Source organism: Mus musculus, chromosome 12 (assembly GCF_000001635.26).
Source record: "Mus musculus strain C57BL/6J chromosome 12, GRCm38.p6 C57BL/6J".
In the NCBI taxonomy this organism is placed as follows: domain Eukaryota; kingdom Metazoa; phylum Chordata; class Mammalia; order Rodentia; family Muridae; genus Mus; species Mus musculus.
The window spans coordinates 106,506,982-106,513,265 of NC_000078.6; the positions used below are offsets into that span (position 1 = coordinate 106,506,982).

The window sequence follows — 6,284 nt, forward strand, 5'->3', positions numbered from 1 at the left end:
GAGCCTCTGACCTCTTCAAGGGTCAGATTCCATGCCTCTAAAGCAATGTCCCCTTCAGAGGGACGCCATCTTTACAAACCACATCCAGTAGTACAATGGTTTTCATAACAGGCAGTACGATTTCGATTAATCTTATCTGATACTGGGGTTGTTCAGTTCTCAATGGAGCACGTGAAGGAGCTGGCCTGGATTCCACACCTTCTATTGAGAACACTATTATGAATTCAGTACTTACCTGACTCCAGATTATTCTCTGGCCACGAGCAAGTAACTTTGTGTTCTCTTCTGTAGAAGCTGACTAGTCATGTACATCTTTTAGACATTTAGGAATGAAAAAAAAATATCTTCCACATTTATTTGTGGCAACATCTCTGGTGTTTCTCCTTACCGCTGACTGTCCTTTCTCACCACGCTGCGTTTGTAGCACCTTGTGTCTTGTGTCAACTGAGAGTCTCCACCTTCTTAGACAAGTGCTAAGAGGTGTACCGTCCTCAGTATCTAACAGGATGATAAGTGCTTGTGTGGATGAAGGCGTGACTGGATGGAGCAGGCCACCATCTTCTCTGAAGTGTCCCCGCAGCCTCTGAGGTCCTCCCCCTCCCCCCAGCCCCATCTCCTGCTCCGTGCTCTGCCACTGCTGGTTCTGCCCCACACAGATTGGGACTGGGAACAACTCAGTGAATTTGTTTGCTGGGCTACCTCATCCGGTGAGCACTTTCAGGCATGGACTACCCAGCCGCCGTGATGAGCAAGAACAGATGTGGTCTCTTCCCTCACGGGAAGACAGACTGTAATTGAGTAATCACACATGTGCAGCCGCCCATCCACACAAAGCACTGATGGGAAATTGCAGGGTGTTCTGAGAACATTAGTGTAGAGGGACCCACCCTAGTCTGGGGCTCATGAGTGAGTGTGGGGGTGAGGGGCAGAGGGGCAGAGGAAGAAAGAACCTTCCAGGCCATGGGGGACAAGGAACAGAGTGCTCAGAGGTCACGAGAACAGCACTGTGTGGCTCACTGGTCAGTCAGCTTTTATTCTCTCTACCTCAGTTTCTGCCCTGTTGACTCTGGGCTTCGCCAGGTGTCTTGCTTCCCCTGGTGAGGTGTAGTAGACTCAGTGTGAGCAAGGTCTCAGAGATGCTGTTCTAAGATGTTTACATGGAAGGCAGACACTGGAACACACTTCAGTACAGGAGGTTGGTGTTAAATTGGTGGTTTGAAAGTGGTACAAGGTGCGGATCGTCCTCTTCCTGTCTTGGTTCCTCCGAGGACCGAGGCTATCACAGTTTTCTTACCTGGGCCATCTGTCGCCATCCGGGCCCCGGGAGGTGTTTGCAGATTTTAGAAGATGGAGAAGTTCATGACACCTGTCATCCAGGACAACCCCTCAGGCTGGGGTCCCTGTGCCATCCCTGAGCAGTTTCGGGATATGCCCTACTAGCCATCCAACAAGGAGATTGGCTGGGGAAGGCTGCAGACTGGACAGCGACCACATACCAGGACAAGAAGTATACAAGCAAGTACTCCTCTCAGTCCAATGGGAGAAGTCAGTATACGTATTTCCATGAGGGGGATGAGACAAGCTTCCAGCTGCTAGACACGTCGCATACAGAGAAGGCTGCCTACCAGCGGAACTGGATGAAATTCGCACAGCTGAACCCCCACAGAGACAAAGATGGGAGGAACATGGAGCAGTTCAACCTACAGTATAGGCACACTATGGCCCAAGAGTGCCAACCAGAAAGAGAGAGAACAAATTCGCTTGCAGAAAAAAAAATTCCAGAAGCAATTTGGAGTCAGGCAATAATGGGACTAGAAGTCACAGAAACCCCGAGACTCCTCAGCTGAAGTTCACAGTGACTGGGAGGGGAAGGAGGAGATGGACTTCCCTCAGCTGATGAAGACGCGCTACTTGGAAGCGTCAGAGCCTCAGGACATTGAGTGCTGCGGAGCACTGGAGTATGATGACAAAGCCTTTGACCGCATCACCACGAGGAGTGAGAGGCCTCTGGGGAGCACCAAGAGCATCTTTCCACACTGTCACCACCACTGAGGACCCTGTCATTCGGAAGCCGGCAAAAATGCAGGGCAATGTGTTTGTCACTGACGCCATCCTGGCCACACCGATGAGCTGCGCCCACTCTGTACCCCTGGGACATCACCATCCGGAGAGTAGGATCTAAACTCTTCTTTGACAAGAGGGATGACTCTGACTTTGATCTCTTATCTTCGAGTAAGACAGCCAAGGAGCCCCCTCAAGATGAAGTCAATCCCTTCAGCTCATCTTGGAGCCTGGCTGTGGACGCCACCTGCATGGACCACGGTTTCTCCCATCAGTGCCTGTGGAGGACGACATGGATAAGAATGAGATCGCCTCCGTTGCCTACGGTTCCGCAGGTGTAGAAGTGACATTGACCTTCTTGTCCACTGTGAACATGATGGCGTCATGACTGGGGCCAAAGGGGGAGAAGCGTCCTTCATCAACATCAAGACGCTCAATGAATGGGACTCCAGACACTGTAATGGCGTTGACTGACTTCAGAAGCTGGACTCTCGGCGTGGGGCTGTCATCGCCACTGAGTTGAAGAACAACAGCTACAAGCTGGCGTGGTGGATCAGCTGTGCTTTGCTGGCTGGATCTGAAGACTCGAAGCTCGAGCATGTGTCCCGGTACCAGTAAAGGACTCCTCTCGCCATGCCATCCTAGGCACCCAGCAGTTTAAGCCCAGTGATTTTGCCAGCCAGATCAACCTGAGGGTAGAGAATGCCTGGGGCATCCTGTGCTGCATCATTGACATCTGCATGAAGCTGGAGAAGGGCAGTACCTCAGCCTCAAGGACCCCAACAAGCAGGTCATCCAGGTCTACAGCTTGCCTGATGGAGGAGGAGGAGGAGGAGGAGGAGGAGGGAGAGGAGGAAGAAACTTAAGGGAGTTGGCCTGGTTGCCTGTGTGTGTGTGCGTGCACCCAGCTGTGCTGGGGCAGGGTGTGACCAGCTCCTGTTCTCTAGCAGATGAATAATATTTAAGTGCTTTTGGTTTAAAAAAAAAAAGAATTTAGTACAAGATTCCAGCTGGGAAAATAGAGGTCATGCAGGCTTTGAAGGTCACTGCAGGGTTCGTTTAAAAGGTTTTATTCATTCTTTGGCAAATACAGATACACACACATTTATTTATTTTTTATTTATTTAATTAATTATTCATTTGTGGTTACATATGGTTAAGAGCACTTGCCATTTTTTTTTATGGAGGTCCCAGGCTCAGGTCTCAGTACTCACATGCTGGCTTAATGCTGTCCTTAACTCTAGTTACAGAAAATTTAGTGCTCTCTTCCGGCCTCCACAAGAACCAGAAAAGTATATAGGGTATGACACATGCACGCTGGAAAATACTCATACACATAAAAAATAAAAAAAATGTTTATATATATAATGTATATATATATATATATATATATATATATATTTGTACACACACTCAGATACACATATTCACACATGAGCACACTTACCTTCATTGCACATAAACAAACACTTGCACATGTTCCCGTGCACATATATGCTCAGACACATACACTCACACGCATATACACACACACACTAATACATGTATACACACACTGCACACAAAGACACGACACTTATATTCACACTCATACACATGTGCAAAGTCATGCATGTGCACACACATACTCATACACTGCACACAGACACACACATATATTCACACTCACACACATGCACAGACTCATACATGTATATACAAACTCACACACTGCACACAGATGCACAATACACACATACATTCACTCACACACTCACACACATACACAGACTCATACGTGTACACACACATACAACCATGTACTGTGCATAGACACACACACATATACTCAACACACTCACACACATACAGAGACTCATACATGTGTACCCACATACTCATAAACCGCACACAGACACACTCACACATATACTTACACACTTACACACATGCACAGACTCATACATGTGCACACACACACTCATACACTGCACACACACACATGCACACATCTACTCACACAAACTCATACATGCGCACAAACATATTCATACACTACACACAAAGACACATGCGCGGCCGGGCAGTGGTGGCGCACGCCTGTAATCCCAGCACTTGGGAGGCAGAGGCAGGCGGATTTCTGAGTTCGAGGCCAGCCTGGTCTACAGAGTGAGTTCCAGGACAGCCAGGGCTACACAGAGAAACCCTGTCTCAAAAAACAAAAAAAGCAACCAAGCAAACAAACAAAAAAGACACATGCACACATATACTCACACACTCCCTTGGACTAATTCTCCCATCATCTTCTCTTATCCCCCTTTCCTCCTATTCCTTCTGAAGCACTGTCCCTTGCAGCTTCTTGAGTATTTAAAATCTGTTTACTGCTCCATTGGGTCACCTGCATGAATGTGGTTGGGGCTTATTACCCAAGCCAGGGCAACTTCCCAGAGTCTACACCACTGAAGAAAGTGACTTTCCTGCTGCCAGCAACCACTAACTGCCTATAGCTCCTGGGGAGGGGTGAGGCCCGGTGGGCCCCTCCTCGTGAGCCATTCCTCCCTCTGCATTGGCCTGTGCACAACAGTCCTATCTGACGCTACAAGCCAGGGAAGGCATCAGCAGCCTTGTGGAGCAGAGGGCGTTCAACAGACAGCTCCACTTTCGCTCAGGTCATTAAAGCCAAAGCCACGTGTGGTGGGCAGCGTTGTCCATTCCAAGCCTGCCATTCCGGCAAAGTCTCCAGCTTTGGTTTTCAATAACCCTCAGACTGTGTCTCTGTGATGTTCCATAGCACGGGTGGTGACAGTCATTCCCTTCCTTGGAGCCACTTTTGTTTGTTTTACAAGAACCTGCCACCTAACATTGTCTAGGTCTCCCCTTCCCTTAAGCTAGTTTACAATTTTGTCTTCTCGTGTAACCCATGACCCTTTCTGTGCCAATGGCTCACTGTGTCCATGGATCTCATCTATCTAGTAAGCGATGAGGGCTCAGCACATCTTCCTTGAGCCAACAGCAGCCTGTCCATTCTCATATACCCTGTGCTGACCCTCGGCCTACTCATCTGAAACCAGGGTTGTCGGGGACATCGCCTTCCTAGAGAGTTCCGTGGTCCTGCAGCTTAGTGTTTGCTGAATGACACCTGACAGTCGGGTGCCTCTTTAATACATTAGCTGTTAGAGATGGCTGTTCTAGTATTTTAACCTCTCGATCATCATCCGAGTTTATTTAGATTGGGGGTTTCTTTTCGTTCCTTAGGAACTCATCAAACATGTGATGTGCATGATGCACCTTGGATGTTTTGAGGGAAGGGTGCCTTGATAATAGAGAGAACACATTTGTCCTCAGTGACCTCGATTATCAGGAAATAAATGCCTGAATCTGGGGAGGGCCTCCTCGTCTGTATGCCTTTTGACGTAGTTAAGCCCGACAGGAAGGTTTTCCTGAACGGAGTCTCTGAATGTTCCTGGGGTTACCTGGAACTTTGGGCGTTGGAAGCCACTTGCTAGAAGGTTGTCACTAGAAGGTTTCAGTGTCACTGGCCTGGCCAACAACATGGGGCCACCGAAACTGCCAGGTCCCAACACAGAGACCTGGGCTTGGGTTCAGTCTGTTTGTTGTTGCTCACCCCCAACTCCTTTCAATTTTCCTGTCCCAACCCCAATTCCCCAACACTCCTGGTATGACAGCCAAGAATCTTTGGATTAACACTTCACTGGCCTCTACCCTCCCTCCCTCTGTCCCTTCTTCTTCCCTTCCTTCCTTCCTTCCTTCCTTCCTTCCTTCCTTCCTTCCTTCCTTCCTTCCTTCCTCCTTCCTTCCTTCTGCCCTTCCTTCCTTCCATCCTTTCTTCCCTCTTTCTGTTCTTCCCTCCCTCCATTCCTTCTTTCCTCACTGCCTCCTTCCCTGCCCCTCCATTCTATTCTCCTTCCTTCCTTCCTTCCTTCCTTCCTTCCTTCCTTCCTTCTTTTCTTCCTCCCTCCCTCCCTCCCTCCCTCCCTCCCTCCCTCCCTTCCTTCCTTCCTTCATTCCATCCTTCCTGTCTTCATTCAGACCCTTATTAAACAGCCTGAGGTGACACAATATAAGTGTGGCACAAAGGCACAGGCACAGGCACAGGCTCAGGCTCAGGCTCAGGCTCAGGCTCAGGCTCAGGCACAGGCTCAGGCTCAGGCACAGGCTCAGGCACAGGCACAGGCACAGGCACAGGCTCAGGCTCAGGCTCAGGCTCAGGCTCAGGCACAGGC

At 49.2% G+C, this 6,284-nt stretch overlaps 1 pseudogene; it reads left to right on the forward strand.

Moving 5' to 3' along the window:
• Gm17031 (predicted gene 17031) lies at nt 1,234–3,039 on the forward strand (annotated as a pseudogene).